This window comes from Oryctolagus cuniculus, chromosome 6 (assembly GCF_051225735.1).
Source record: "Oryctolagus cuniculus isolate XC-2025 breed Fujian yellow rabbit chromosome 6, ASM5122573v1, whole genome shotgun sequence".
Lineage (NCBI taxonomy): Eukaryota > Metazoa > Chordata > Mammalia > Lagomorpha > Leporidae > Oryctolagus > Oryctolagus cuniculus.
The window spans coordinates 55,034,766-55,051,508 of record NC_142872.1 but is presented as its reverse complement, the minus strand read 5'-3'; the positions used below and the strand labels follow the sequence as shown (position 1 = coordinate 55,051,508).

At 36.2% G+C, this 16,743-nt stretch overlaps 1 long non-coding RNA gene across 5 annotated transcripts in view; it reads right to left on the bottom strand.

Moving 5' to 3' along the window:
* LOC138850057 (uncharacterized) overlaps positions 1 to 16,743 on the bottom strand; it is a 1,261,171-nt gene that overhangs the window by 30,998 nt on the left and 1,213,430 nt on the right. For 4 of the 5 annotated variants that reach the window (XR_016235507.1, XR_016235499.1, XR_016235497.1 and 1 more), the window contains 2 exons: positions 10,581 to 10,745; positions 7,645 to 9,107 (listed from right to left, as the gene is read on the bottom strand). The exons of the other annotated variant lie outside the window; for it this stretch is intronic. This is a non-coding gene — a long non-coding RNA (uncharacterized LOC138850057). Of the gene's footprint in view, positions 1 to 7,644; positions 9,108 to 10,580; positions 10,746 to 16,743 lie in introns of those variants that run through there. 5 annotated transcript variants of the gene reach the window in all.

Sequence of the window (16,743 nt, the reverse complement as noted above, 5' to 3'; positions counted from 1 at the left end):
CCCCTCTTTTTCTCTGTTGTTCTGCCTTTCAAAGGCAGAAAACAAAACTGTTAACAATATAAAGTGTTAAAAATGAAAAGAATTCCAAAAATTCCACAAGTTCATCCAATGGGATTTGAATCGGAGCTGTCTGACCTCAGATTTCACTTCTGAACGCTGATGCCATAGTCTCTTTACTAAGAGACTAAGGAGATGAAGTCTAGCCTTTTCTGTATTTGCAGCAACTGTTTAGTGAGTATTAGCCTCTGGTGCTCTCAAGGTTACATGCTGTACAATTTTACAATACAGAGGCATGTCACAGTTCCAGACACCCTACATGATCAAGATGCCATGCTACTTTTCCTACCTTACAACTCATCAAATATCATATACCTTTGCAGGTAGATTCTATTTTTTTCCTTGCTTTACACACACACACACACACACACACACAAATAACTAAACAAAGGTCCAGATAAAAAAATGTATACCCAGGGTATTGTATATCCCATATCCTAGATTCATATCTAAATCAGTCCTTTTCAATCATGGGCTGATAAATTGCATCCCAAATCAGGCATACAGCCAAATTTGCATGGCCCCAACTAAGAATGTCTTTATATTTTTAAACAGTTGAAAAACATCAAAAGTTTATATCAATCCCAATTACTGCATCTATAAATAAACATAATTTTGTGTTTTATTGGCACTCTATGCTTCTGTGCTTAGGTATCATCTCTGGCTGCTTGCAGACTGCATCAGCAGACTTAAGGAGTAGTGACTAAGACTGTGGTGTAAAGCCTAAAATATTTACTGCCTAGCCTGTTCTAGATAAGTCTCCCATCCTGGTCCTAAATCATGATCCTCTACTCCATCACTCTGCCTCTCATTGTGCAGTATTATCCCTAAAACATACACCTCTGACAGAGAAAAGAAAGGTCAGCGAGGAGACATGAACATCACAAAAAGTAAAGGACATTTCCATATTACCTCTAATTTGAGATTTGCAATAACTGATTTGTAGACAGCTATTTATTTCCTCCAAGGGTATAGACCTCAAATACAAATACAGAATGACAGAAAAAAAAAAGTATGTGCTATAAGAAGTATTTTAGGAAATTGTTTTCTGAAAAAAAAAAAGTGAAGTGGATCAGAGGGGAAAACAGTTGGATGATGAGGTTTCAAAACCTCAAGCTGCTGGGGTTGTAGAATCTTAGTTATCCTAGAATCTGAGCCTGACAACCACTTCTTCTCTAGGAAGGTATGTGGGGAAAATAAAAATTAGAGCTCTGGTACTGTTTTTTAAGTGTTCATTATCACTCAGAATAATACATTTGCCTACCCACGTTTCAGAGACCGGGCACTTACAAAAATATGGCAGCTTTTCAGCTGTTCACATTAATCCTGATATCAAAAGGCCCATTCTCTGAAATCCTTCAACTTCATGCAGTGCACCTCTTGTGATAAACTTGACTCACAACCACACACTACAGAACTCTTCATTCAAGTAGTTTATGCCTTAGTGTTTGAAGACAACCTCTGCTAAGATTTCAGTCATCAGCAGTGTGGAGACAGTTCTATGTTCTCTGTGTACAACGGTCTCGGAATAAGGCAGCACTCAAAATAAGGCAGCCGTTGGACCAAGCATCTAACTCACTTCAGCACAAGGAGTGGAAAGTAACATTGTGCTATGCTACACACTAGTCACCGACCATAAATGATGCAGTGTCAGGCTCTAGCCCATGATCCGTTGACAGAAAATCCTACAAACAATGTATTTAAAGAAAAATACTTCTACCTGTTTAAGGATATGATTTGAAAAAAAATTTATTTTTTTGGACCTAATGTGTCACATTGTGAAGGTTGTGTCAACCATAAAGGTGGCATGTCAAACTGACAATCGGTTTACTAGGGTAAAAATAAATATGTTTTCCCCTAAACTGCAGTTTGCTTAACCTCATTTTAAAAATAAACTGCCTAAAGCAGACAGAAGGAAATTTTGGCCATTATCAGTTGTCCACATTCCAGTCCCACTATCTAAAAAAGCACACGCCAAAAGCTTTTAAGACAGTGCTGTGCAATGCCTTTTCATTAGGGTCAGTCTGTCAGGTAATTCTCCTCTGTGAGTATTTAGACTACACTTTCCCTTTTTCTTCTGCGCTAGAGAAAGCCAAGGGAACTGCCCCATGCCCAACCCCACTTTCTTCTTCTAAGTGAGGTTTTTCCTGTGTCACATCATGCCCCAGCTTCTTTGTGGGCCTGTGAGCCTAAATGTTCTTCCACATCGGGTCATCTTTTCATTTCAAGACTCCTACGGAGCACAGTCAAAAGAGCAGCCTCCATGGAGGTTGACAGGAAGAAGTGAAGGGGATTTGAGAGGAAACGGATATCAGGCCCTTGCATTTACTTGAAAAGGGCCAGGCAAAAACTGTCAGGCATACTCAAACACAGCGAAACAGGACTTTCTCATCTGACCAACATACCCCTGGGCCCAGACTGAAAGGGAGTTAAAAGTTATTTATACAAAGGTTTACACACAGATAGAATAAATAGTATTTCCTACATGTAACTAGAATAATGTTCAACTGCATAGAAATTTTACAATTAATAAAACATTTGAAGTTGACAGGTGATTTATAGTTGTTTTTAAAAAACAAACAATAATTAAGAAAGTACAAGTACTGGACTTTGGAAGTAAAAGGGATTCTTGGGGCCAGTGCTGGGGCATAGCAGGTTAAGTCATTGCCTGACACTTCAGCATTCCACATGGGCATCAGTTCAAATCCTGGTTCTTCCACTTCTAATCCAGCTTCCTGCTAACACATCTGAGAGAGCAGCAGAAGATGCACCAAGTCTTTGGGCCCCTGCACCCACATGAGAGACCCAGATGAAGCTCCTAACACCTGGCTTTGGTTTGGTCCAGCCCTGGCCATGTGGCCATTTGAGGAGTGATCAAGCAAATGGAATATCTCTCTGTGCCTCTGCCTCTCCCTCTCTGTAACTCTGTCTTTCAAATCAGTCAGTCAATCTTTTAAAAAAGGGTGGGGGAAGTTGGATCTTGTATTCAAAAGATGAAAGAACCAGACTTCAAGAAAGAAAATGCAAAAGATCAGAGAACAAAATGCGTATTACTCTATGGTCAATGAAGCTGTGATACTGAAACAAATCTGTGTCCTAAACTAGTTCACTTTTACAGCAATTATTAAACAGATGGTTTTAGAAAAGAGATGGTCACTATAAACCAGCATAAATTTACTACAAACAAACAAACAGTAATGGACAAACTAATTGCCTAAGACAAAGGGGTGATGAGAACGATTGGCCAATAAAGCATTGTAGAGATTCGATATCCAGATTTCAACAAAACAGACAATAAAAACTCCCATGATACTCTGGTTGCCAAAAGGAAAATGTGGACTAGATAATGGTATGGCGTGTCAGTTGAAACACTTTGGGCAAGTGAAACAAACTGAAGGCCAACTGGCTGGAACATAAGAATTCTTGCCACAGTTCATGTCACAATAAAGCCTACACCTGACTCTTGACTCTCACAGAGCATGATCTTAACTTACAATGTATGATGAGGATCTGGACTCTTACTCTGTCTCTTTATCTCTTAAATTCAGGTTTATCTCCATCATTTGTATGCTTAGTTGGGCTCTCTGCCAGGGTGATTCTAAATATTCCAAGATTAGGACCAACTCTGCTGACCCAACAGCCTAGGGACCAAGAATAGACTAAGTTCTCAAATGCACACAGAGTAATAATATCAGAAGAAAGGTTACTCGAGGAAAATCTGTTGTCCTAGGACAAATAAATAAATTTTGGACACCCAAAACAACAAATGTCTAATAAGTATCATTAGCAAAAGGCACATTTTATATAGGAGTAAGTTAAGTTCATATGTACCTCTTAAACCTCTATGATTTTTTTTTTACTGAATTCACTGACCTGATTATCCAAATTTTCAGTTGATAACAAACATTTTGCTTCCAATATCAAGTCCCCTAAGCATGAAAGTGACTTTAACATATTGGACCATTGAGCCAAAGTTGAAATGATGGAATTTTTAAAAATATTTATTTATTTTAAAGACAGAATTACACAAAGAGGTAGAGACAGAGAGAGAGGTCTTCCATCTGCTGGTTCACTCCCCAGATGGCCGCAATGGTTGGAGCTGAGGCAATCCGAAGCCAGGAACCAGGAGCTTCTTCCAAGTCTCCCACATGGGTGCAGGGGCCCAAGCACTTGGGCCATCTTCTACTGCTTTCCCAGACAGGGAGCTGGATTGGAAGAGGAGCACCCGGGACTAGAACTGGCACCCACATGGGATGCTGGCACTGCAGGCCAGGGTGTTAATCCGCTGTGCCACAGTGCCAGCCCCTGAAATAATGGAATTTTGCATGCATAGGTGTAAAGTTTTATAATGATGTTCAAAAACCAACGATATAAATAGAATATAGAAGAAAATGGATGTGACAGTTTATTTAAAAAAAAAAAGCAGATGTGTGAGTTAACCTGCTGAAACAATGTTTAGTCTGCAGTCTTCAACAAAGTCATATTCACAGCAAGGTCAGTAAAGGCTTCTCTGTTTTCTGTGTAGGTTCAGTCATCCAGAATTTTATGTAACTAGCAATCTGCATATTCCACTTTGATTTGGGGCAAACTTCTCTCTCCAGTTTAATAAACTTGTATTATTCTTTCAGTTATGTTTACTTACCCCTCTTGCCTATAAATTTGTTAAGGCCAAGGTAGAGAGTATGTATGTCTGTTTCATCATTGTGTAATCACAGGGTAGCATTGAAAAATATAATTCATAGGAAAAAATACAATAAAGCTTGAATATGTCCTGAAGAAAATTAATGAAGATGAAAGGTAATTTGGGATCTTTCACGGAAAGAAGAAATGAAGAACTGACATGGCTAGCTTGAGGAAGAAAGATATTAAGACAGGATCATGTCTGTCTTTAAATTTTGAAAACCCTTAAGATGAGCTTAGATGAACCTCTGCTCTGGATGTTATACAAGGAGTTTCAACTGAGTAGGAGTAGAGATGAGAAGCTTGTACAGTTCCTTGTGATGCTGATAGGATAAGGTGTTCTAATTCTACACATACTATGACGTTCTTGGGAACCTCACTTGGTGCCTTGCCCAGTCATATCAAATTTGTACCATTTTTGGAAGATGGTCATATGGAGACATGCAAACTTCAGAAACTCATGTAAAGGCCAAAGGTTGTACGTGATGGCAGGTTTGCCTGTACTGATTTGCAGCAGAATCTCCCCCTTTCAACTGTGTAGAAGTGTGGCAGTCACCACCCGGGCCCCTGTGGGACAGAATCATCAGGCTGATGAAGCCCACAGTTGAGTTTCTGCTTTGTGTTTCTTTCTCCTCTGCCTTTCCAGTTTCCAAACAACTTTTGAAATGAGGGATCCACCTGACATTTAAAGAATTTTATGTGTATCCGTATATTTGTGGGAATGTATGTGGCTTGAAGTAATTATTTATATAACTAGTTGTATATTTTCATATGGTCTGAAATATATAAAAATATGTATTGAAATGCAAATATTATTTATATTGTGAACAGAGACTAGGCATAGGTCCGCTTTTTATATTCTAAAGCACATGACTCCAAAGATTTTTTCAAACCCCTCTCCCATGTGAAAGGCTACACCCCTTCTTTAAAGATCTAGATGACATCCCTCTTATTCAAGTCAAGAACCACTATGCCTTGGGCATTTACCCAACTTTACTTTCTTGCATTACTGACTTTCTTCTTATCTGTAAAGCCAGTTACCTGGATCCCACATGACCGATGTTGTAACTCACAGTGGGAATTTCAATTTGATTGTAAGCAATGAGAGTCAGCCACATAGGGTAAATTGATGAAGAGCACCACACCGACCTAAGGCACATAAGATTTGCTAAATACTTAAAATCAAAGCTAAGCTCTTTGGAAAAAATTTTTTTACTGGTAATTGTCATCATTTCATCAAATACATCTGTGGAAACCCTAAAGCTTCAAGTCAGTGCTTAGATTTTTTAAAAAGTGTTTTTACAAAGAAATTTGTCTATAATCAAAGCAGCAATAATGAGTCAACCTGGGAAACATGATAATTTCTCCTAAGGGTTAAACTGTTTCAAATCAGAAGTCAAAATTATATTTATACTAATGACAACCTTAAAAATGTAACACAGCATTCAATTTTTGCATAAAAATTACACATTTTAAATACCAAAAGCTTGATGTGAATTTTACACTCTGTTTATGTTAAACCAAAAAAGTGAACTTAAAAGTAATCATGTAAATTGAATGATAATAAGAGTTCTTTTATATTTTTAGACTACTTCAAATGAATAATTTAAAAGGCATCAAGCAAAATATTTTATTAACATAAAGTTAATGGTATATTTTTATAGTACCTGATTTTCAAAAATTTGCACTAAGACATTATCATAATCAGCTCATGTCAGTTGTGTGCCATTTTACATACACTATTTTTGAATAAAGTTAATGCACTCATTGGCACAGAAGCTCAGTTTAAAATCTTACTCCTCAGCGATCATTGCTGGTCTTATTAAAATACTTTTAATTTGCCAACTTCTACGTAAATGTAAAGTGAAGATGCCTTTTCTCTTAAAATGTAACTTTTATCAGCAGTGTTTCTAACTACATAACAAGGTCACATTAAAAAATCAAGCCATTTTTGTTAGAACAACAAGGAAATCATAAGAATTTGCAGGTTACCTACCACAAAATAGAATGGGGAGCATTTTTACTCAGAAATTTTATCATGAAGTAAATACAACTTTATGGCATTTATTGTCCTGTAAATCATATATTTATTTCTCTTCCTTTAATGTGACTTTTCTCAATTTGTTGGCTTGGACTGTAATACCAATCTGTAAATTATATGTGCCAAAGAAAATGGGCTCACTTTCTTTATATATACATATGTATGTATATATTTATAAATATATAATTTATATAAATTTGTATATAAACACATATAAATTTGAATATAGGTGTATATAAATATAGATGTATATTAATATATACAATATTTTGTATTGCATTTGATAATTTTTTAAATTCCCATTGGTTGTTCATTTTCAAATATGAGTTTTCATTTCTAATAATTCTATAGATTAATTTATTTTTAATAAAATTGAGAAATTACTCAGTAACTACTCTTATGTATTAAAAATAATGGAAAATTATCCTTGGATACTTTATATCATTCTGTCTCATCTGCTATCTGGCATATAATAAAATTTGCTAATCTTACATTAAGTGGGAAAAGATATTTAACTTACAAAATCAGTTTGGAATTTAATTTATGTCATCAGCATCTTTTTCCTTAAATTAGTGAGTTCTGCCTGTTCTACAATCAGACAATTCATTTCCCAAATGTGTCTCATTACAGACAGCACAGGATATGAATACTCAACTGGACTAGCATCAGGTCTATTTTTTTTTTTCAGTACCCAGGAAAAAGGACATTCTTAACATCGTAAGTATAGGTTTTACTAATTTATGTGAGCACTTGAAACTTCATGGATAATGGAATTGGAAGTTTATTTTCATGCAAAAATGTCTGAAATACATGAAATACATTCTTCACAATGCACAATTTCCATGAACTTTTTGGGTACCCCTTATATGCATGGATTTCAGAATTGTTCTGCACCAAAATAAGCATCATTTAAAATCATTTATCAGTTTCCTGAATTATACTTGTGTGTATGTATATGTGTAATATATTTTTATATAATATATTGCTTTCTCATTTGTCTTCCACCCAGGATGCCAAAATAAGAGTCATATTCTATCCTTGATTTGCTATAACATGTCTCAGTGGTGTTTATACTTAACTCAAAGACCCAAAATAGTCCTTTGGAAGCCTTTAAATAACAAATTGGATTTGGGGAAAGATGTATTTTTGTATTGCATCTGAGAATTTTTTTATAAGTCCCATTGGTTGCCCATGAACAAAGAATACTTTTTTCCTCCTGTTTCTCTTGATGTTTTAAACTTTCTGTTTTCTTAGCTTCTAGGTATTTTTTTTTCCTCTCCAGTCTATGTGTTTTAGTCTAATAGTGCTTCTGAGTGCCCAGATACCGCTGTGATAAGTGCCCCAGAAATACTTATGTAGAACGATAGATTACTGTGAACTGCCTTCCTTTCTCTTTTTTCCAAACAAAACCTTCAGTGATAGAAAAAAAAATTCCACTGGTTTACAAAAATCAATGGTATTTCTGTCTGCATAAAGAGCATGGGATCATGTCAAAGGCTTTATATAATCAATATCTGATTCCTAGAAGGTGGGTCCTTCTCTTCAGTTTAAAAAGAAAGTAACAAAAGTAATGCCTCAGAAGCATAGCCTGTGATTGGATTCCTTCTTCTCTGTCTTCAGTGCTAAATTTACAAGGAATTAAAAGTGAATAAATCTCTGCAGCACCATAAAATTAAAACACTAAAAGCCGAAAACTAAGTATGGTATCTTAACCAATGGATGAGCAACTGCAGACTTACTGCTCTAGAAACAAACTTGGCATGTTTAATTACCCTTATCAAAGGACTTGGAACTTTGATAATATACTATGTAAAATTGCTGCAACATTGGAGAATAGTTAGAATTAAAAATTCCAATTGATGGTGTGTCAAAATAAAATCTAAAAAGATGATGAGGGTGAATGTGGTGTCCCCAGAGCTTTCCTTCAGTACTTCAGTGTGTTTATAATCACCCAGTAAACATTTGAAGCCCCAACATGTTCAAATGATTAATTTAAAAAAGAAACAAAGCAAGAGGAATTTGGAATGTGCAGTCCATCAGCCTGCTTCAAAGATTTCATGAGAAAAGAACACTTTGTGATGGAAATTCTTTTCCTCTGGGGTTTCCCATTGCCACTCGATATTCAAGATGCTGTTCCCATATTTTTTTCTGGCACAGTTCAGCCTAATTCTCTAAAGAAATCAGATAATTCTTGAAAAAGAAGGGAAGATGATAGAAATCATTACAGTATCAGTTTCATAGAAACCATGTCACCTTGGGGAGCAGATGCTATGTCAATGCTGTGGTGATACCCATGGTAGTACGTTGCTTTGCAAAATGTTTGTATGCTCTGAAACCAAAGAGAGACATTTTAATTAATTTCAAGTTCTATTTTGCTCATTTCTGTCAACATTAGACTATCTATGAAACTGTTTAAAGGCCAGCTTATCCTAGAAACACTTTTACTCTTCTTAAATGGCTTTAAACTTGACCTTGCTTCCACAAGCTTGCCTCCAAATCTCTTCACATGTGCTCTTCTGTCACGTCATTATTATACTGATCCATCCAGACCTTGCAATCATTATTTATTAGCCATCCCCACTTCACTCCTGGATTGTGAGCCTTGAATAGCTGGAATCTTCTTCCCCTATCAGCCTTGCCACTTCACTGGGTTGAGACCTCACTGATTCCTTTCGTAACTGTAAAGTCTGTAGATGCTCTTCTTCCTAAGATCCATTTGCTTGGCCTTGCTCATCAAGAATTTCTAATTACCTTCTCCAGGACTTTACCCCATGCCTCTCTACCCTAGTCAACCAAACAGGATATAACAATTCACTGTCTGTGCTAACAGAGATCTTAGCACATTCCTTCAATGCAGGACACATTATATTATAGTCTAAACTGTTTGCTCCCCTCCATTCTTCAAGCATGCTGTTTTCTAAGTTTATCACCAAAGCATTTAGCAGAGTCCTTTGCCTAAAAGTAGGTATTTGATACATGTTTTCTTTGTTTGCCATTGTATATTTCTCACCACTGCACACAAGTCTTTGTCCTCAGTAGACACTGAGTAACAATGGCTAAAGGGAAAGATATATTTTCCTAAATTTTCTTCACACTTGCAGAAAAACTTGATAGAATAAACATATTGGGTATCTTGTTTATAATAACCTTCATTTCCCTGAGTAACACTATATATGAAGCATGATCTGTCCTGAACATAAGTCCAGGGCAAAGCACCTAACCCAACTTAGAACAATGACAATTTCTTTCTCAAAAATGAGTATGCAGTAGGGGAGTTTATACACGGAGACATTTCCATTCAGATTCTACCTTTGAGTGGCTGGACTTGCAGCAAGTAACCTGAGAATGGTCACCAATGATATTCAATTTTACACATTCAAATGTACAGACCAAAGTTCCTAAAGAAACCAGTTTGGACAGACTTTTACAGCTCTGGATTTGCTTTAGGAGACAAGTTACATTCTGTCCTGGAGTTTTTTGAGATAATCCCATATTCTTCTATTAAACTCTCTGTGTGCTATCTTATCTTGGTTTGCTACTTATGAAAATATCTGCATTGTCACAGAATATGTTTTTAGGTATGCAATGTACCTAAAGGTTTTTCAGGTATAGGATGTACAGTAGAGAAGATGAATGTCAAGAATGATCTTTTTACTGCTCTCATTTGCTGCACTGTCTATTGCTTCAATTGCCTATTGCTTCTCTAACAAATTCCAACAAACTTAGTGTCTTCAAATAACATGGATTTCAAATAGAACACAAATACTGAGCCATTTCTTGTTGCTGCTTAAACATCATTCACCTTTTGAAAAGTTAACTCCTTTCATATTCTCATTTTAAGTGAAACAAAATTCTCTTGAATAGAATTATCTTAGGAACAACCACTGTTGGACTCCTCTTCTTCCATTTCTCTTGATGCATGAAACAAGGAAGGACAAGAGTGTACCTTTCTTTGCCGCAGTCTTTCCTTTGAGAATTAAAAAAAACCTGTTATTCATAAAGCAACCTGACCTCACAGTTCCTCAGAATTCTAAACATACAGTAGGTTCAATTCCTTTCTCTAACCAAGACCAAAGTATAAATTTCATCTCAGAATCTTAACCACAGTATAGCATAAGGTGCTGGAAGGATAGCTAGGATATTAATTTCAGGAAAGTATATGCCACTCTTTTTATTTTTTAGAGTAATTAGTTGACTTAAGAAAGCTCTTTCTTAAATACATTTTAAATTTTAATTGACATACATTAATTGTAAATATTTGTTGGGTACTGCATGATATTTCATACATGTGTACAATGTGTCAGATCAGGGTAACTGGCATATCCATCACTTCAAACTGTGCTACTTTCATATCACCTACTCACTAAATTTCTTTCCTAGAAACACCCATTGCTTAAAAGTAATTTAGAATGCTTTCTTCTCCCTAAAAATTCTTTAGTATGTACAGTAGCAGCCTTTGGCCATTTTTCTTAATTTTCCTCAACATTCTCACCCTCACAATCTCCCTCTCCCTCATCCTCCTTATCTCCCATCATTTATTCTTTCTCTTCCCAGTGCAGGCTTAAGCCTGAATCTGCAATGAAACTTCAGGACCATGGACAGTAACACATCTCTGTAGGGAGACTACACATGTTATACTATTTTTAAAGCTATCCCATTTTGCAATTCATTTTTAAACTTCACTTTTTTTCAAGCCTCTTTCTTTAAACATGCCCAGTTACCTCAAGGCAACCTTCTCTGGCTCTAAATACTTCATTACTAACTGATCCATTGTTTGAAGATAGTCATTATCAGCAGAGGTTCTTTAGCCCCATAATAGTTTGATTTGTTTTCTTCTCAAGTTCATATCCTGGTGTCTTCTTTCTGCAAATGGTCACTGTTTGGACCTCAAAAAATTGTACAGACTACTTACCAACTTCAAATTCATGCTACACAGGTGGACTCCATCTGTGAGTCATTTTTATCAATAGGCTGAATCATATGGAACATTTATAAGACAAAATTTTAAAAATACACAAAGCAAAATGATCAAATTATAACCAAATAAGATATTACCTAATTATTTTAATCCAAATGATATTTCCAGTAATGTTTTCAAAATCTTTTACTACACGCAAATTAACAACATGATAGTATTTCCTTATTGAGCAGGTGATTTTATTTCTATTTCACTGGATAGGTTCAATGGTGAGAACAAAAGAATTTATTCACTTTTACCTCTTTTTTCTTTAGAGCCTGTTTTTCCCTCCTGCTCAATTTTTCTCTGATCTTAGAGGAGTTCCACCAGTTTTACAACCAACAAGACCTAGCACGATCGTCAAATTATAAAATCTCTTATCTAGAGTGTTTTTTTTTTTTTAAAGGCAGAGTTAGACAGTGAGAGCGAGAGACAGACAGAGAGAAAGGTCTTCCTTCCCATTGGTTCACCCCCCCAAATGGCCACTGTGGCCAATGCATTGTGGCTGGTGCACTGTGCCGATCCGAAGCCAGGAGCCAAGTGCTTCTTCCTGGTCTCCCATGTGGCACAGGGCCCAAGCAATTGGGCCATCCTCCACTGTCTTCCTGGGCCACAGCAGAGAGCTGGACTGGAAGAGGGGCAACCGGGACAGAATCCAGCACCCAACCCGGGACTAGAACCCTGGGGTGTCAGCGCCGCAGGCTGAGGATTAGCCAAGTGAGCCGCGGCGCTGGCCTAGAGTGTTGGTTTTTAGTTACCTCACATAACCACCTTCACGATTTCACCCTGTCCCTGCTTTCTGCCTTACATTAACTCAGATTTTGCTTTATTAAATTTTGCTTTCTTAAATGAAGCTGCCCTTGACATTGCTATTGCTTATTGACCCAACACAAAAAAAGAGTAAGAATACTCCATATTCTCTACCTTCACTTATCTTAACCCCACCTAACCCCACCTAGTCCTTATTGTACCAAATAAACCACTCTTTCAAGGGTCAAGAAAGATTCTCTAATTGACAAACTTGATGGGCTTCTTTCCCTAAGCATCATCCTGAGCCTTGCCACTTCCAGAGCAGTTTTCATGGTGTGTTCACTCTGCGGTGTTACTCACTTTCTCTTCAGCTTCTCTATTTTGAGTTTTCCCACTTCCCAATGAGGTGATCTGTTAGAGGCAGTCTCTACTCCTTTCCATTTCAGTGCTTTATTTGAGAATGTTGTATTCCTAGAACTTACCACTATTGTATTATTTCCAGAAAACTATTTTTTTCTCTAAGTTCCATTTCTCTTCCTGAAAATATTCTTTCAAGTTTCTGTATTTAGATCTCACTGTAGTTTCTTCTATTAGATACATTTCTTTTTGCCTCCCACATATTTCTTATACGCCTCCTCTCTTTTAGATATTTCAAAATACTGGGTGGATTACTCCTGCAAAAATTGCTTCAAGAATAAATAGTCTTATAATATACTCTGTGTGTGAGGGTGTTGGTGGGCATAGGACACATATGCAGGGTCAATACTAACATTGCATTATTTTCCTATAGCTTTAATTTGCATATTAGCATATTAAATGATCTGGGGCACCCTTTAGTTAATAAAGCGATTTAATACGGTTTAACCCAATGTTCTCAAACTGATTTGACCTCTTAAATCTTTGTTCGTTATTTTAAACAGAACCCTGTTTCACATATAGTGAACTGTCATAATAACAGAACAAGCACCTTCCCTCAAATCCAACAAACCTGCTCAAATCTTGATTTTTTTCTAGTTATTAGCTCTGTTGGCAAGCCACTCAGTCTCTCTGAGGTTCTACTTTGCAGCAGTAATAAAAAACCTGAAGCTATCTTCTAGTGATTATATATAGAGAAAATATCTTTCCACTGAATTTAGCACACAGTAAACACATCACAGATGATAGTATCATCAATTTAATGATTAGAACTGCATTATAATTATTTATGCATTTTATATGGACTATATTAGAGGATATTTTGAAGTTTCTGTGGCTCATACTTTTGGTAGAATGTCTTACACATTGCTTTCCTCTAACACTATGTTGAATGTATACCAAATATATTGAGGGGTGAGATATCAAGCAGCAAAAGTTATTTATTTTCTGGTATGTCCTGTCATATGAAGGTCTTCAAAATGTCCAGTAAAATGTATACTATTTTTAAATTCCATTTTCCCATGACCTTTTTAAAGTACCCTGGTATAATGACCCAATCTGAGTTGAAGAGCTGAAATTCCTCTGCCAAAAAACTAGCCTGTGTTTAAAAACTGAAACCAATTTTTCAATGGAAGAATTGTTACAGTTAATAGATGGTTTATAAGTGCTTTAAAAAACAACAAGGAAATTAAAATGTATTATTTTCATCATTAACTTTTGTTTTCAAAATAGTTACTTGAATGAATCTTCTTCCTTCTCTTTCACTGTATATGCTTCTGTGCTTGGTATTTCTATTAGATCAGTGTACATCTATGCCCAAAGAATGATGAAGTTCTTAATATGTTTCCAACAATACTTAAGGCATTTCAGAATGTCAATTATACAAAATGTAATTGTTATGACAATGCAGCAATGCACACATCTCTAATGCCAACAAAGTTCTAAGACATGTTTAGATTTTGTGTTGATTTCACTACTAAAATCTTGGCAGTTTTGTTACCTAGGACAGAAGAGCAGAAAAATAGCACCATATTCAATATAATAAAATTCATTTGTTTTAGAAGCAAGTAATACTACAGAAAAATACATAAACTTACAGAAAGCATAATTTTACTTCTCATCATTAATATCCAATTCTGAATTGAAATGGCCAAATCAGGTTTTCTGAAGATTATCAATCACTGTAATTTGTACAAACATGCTATTTCCACAGTGTTTATACATTGGCTTCTTGTTGCTGTTAATATATTGGATTAATGAGTCAACACAAGCTGAGTTGCACATGGCATGCTGGTCATCATGAAAGCTCAACCAAGTTCCCCTTCTGACTCACATGGCTTCATTGATATTCTCATCTGGAGGGAGTTACTTCTTGTGTTGCAAAAATGGTTTCAAACCATAAGCCTTAAATTTGCTATTCCTTCTGCTTACAGTGATGGTTTCTTCCAGGCATGGTTATGTTTTAATAAAAGCTGAGATTTGGATTACAGTTCTGGTTCTAAACATTTTAAGCTTTGACCTTAAGAAAATGATTTAATTTCTATGTGTTCTAGATGACTATCTGGTAAAATTTATTAACACTACTACTTGCCTCACAGGAAGTTTTGAGGATTAAATGAGCTGGCAAGTATAATGCTTTTAGAGAAATGGCAGCAAAGAATGACACTTAATGTGTTCACTTCTATCATCACTGTGATGATCGTCATCATTATCACCACCATCATCTTTTTTTATTTCTTTAATGACTAGTTTATTTATTTGAAAGGTAGAGTTAGAGAGAGAGAGAGAGAGTGTGTGTGTGTGTGTGTGTTTGCGTTAGAGATTTTCCATCCACTGATTCACTCCTCAAATGGCAATACTGAAGCCAGGGGCCAGGAGCTTCTTCCAGGTCTCCCATGTGGATGCAGAAACCCAGGGACTTGGGCCATCTTCCATTGCTTTCCAGGCACATTAGCAGGTAGCTGGATGGGAAGAGGAGCAGCCAGGACTTCAAGTGGTATTTATATAGGATGCTGGCATTTTAGGCAGAGGCCTTACCCACTATGCCACAGTTCCAGTCCCCATCATCACCACCTTCACATCCTACAGGTAAATTGTTCTTCCTTACAGAGGGTTGCACTGAAGAATCTATCTAAAGTATTTCACAAATTATTTTACTCCTAACATTTACCATTACTAAAAACTGTCTTATTTTCCTCTCATTGTTTTCTCTCCTCCTGTTAAATAATCCAGTTGTTTTTGTTTAATATTCTACCTCCAGTGCCTCCATGGGAGAACCTTGCATTTAGTAGGTGCTCAGCAGACATTGGGTTAGTATATATTATGTGGTTTGCTTTCAAGGATGCCACCAAACAATATATAAGCCAGTAGAAAATGCTCTTTTCAAGATCTAATTTAGACAGTGTGCAGGTTCTGGATGATTGTGAGAGGAGAAATTAGGAGACACTAACGTAGAATCAAGATGTGAGGAAATGGATACCATCACAGGAGCCTCTTACAAGAACCCATATAGTGAGTTCCCCTTTACTAAGCTGGCCTGATTGATCTCTTTTCATATCAAAGACATTGACACAAAATAATTGTACTTTCTTTGTTCCAGAACTCTGCTTTATTCAGAATCAATTATTGCAAACTGAGATAAAATAAAATAAAATGAATTTTATGTTCTATTCAAACATGAAATCAAATTTAGGAAATTGGAAAGATGCAACCAGCATTGGTAAGCACCCAAAAATGGAAGAGGAGTCAACAGTTGGTCTTGTGGAGTCTTCTATTTGTTGGTTAATTAAAATGACCTGAAATAGTGAACCTGCTTTCTCTAGGGGATATTTAAAAAAAATACTGTTTCCCAGAGGAATAGCTATATTGTTTCACTCTCATTGTTCAATCAGAAAATAAGGATACAAAAAAGCTAATTAGCATTTCTGGATTCAGAGTCTATAGGGTTTTAGAGTGGACCTGGCCTCCCACCAACTTCCATTTTAAAGGTGAAGAAAATGAGACCCAGAGAGAAAAATGCTTTTCTCAAACTTACGCACAACGAGTTCACATCTTTCTCCTATAATAAGCTTTCTTTTACTATGATATAAAAAAGTGAATTCAGCCCAAAGTCATTAACCTAGAATATTCCACCAGGTGGTAAAAAATAATAATCTGCATTGGTACCAATGATCAGTAACTGTACATTCATTTGGTTCAGGTACTACAATTAACTTTGTGTACAAAGCAAACTCAAACACCCTCAGGAAGTTGCTATCATTACTGCCATTTTGCAGAAGTCAAAAGAGAGTCTTAAAGGGCGGCCTTGCCCATATCATGTATTTAATATATTATTGACTTAACA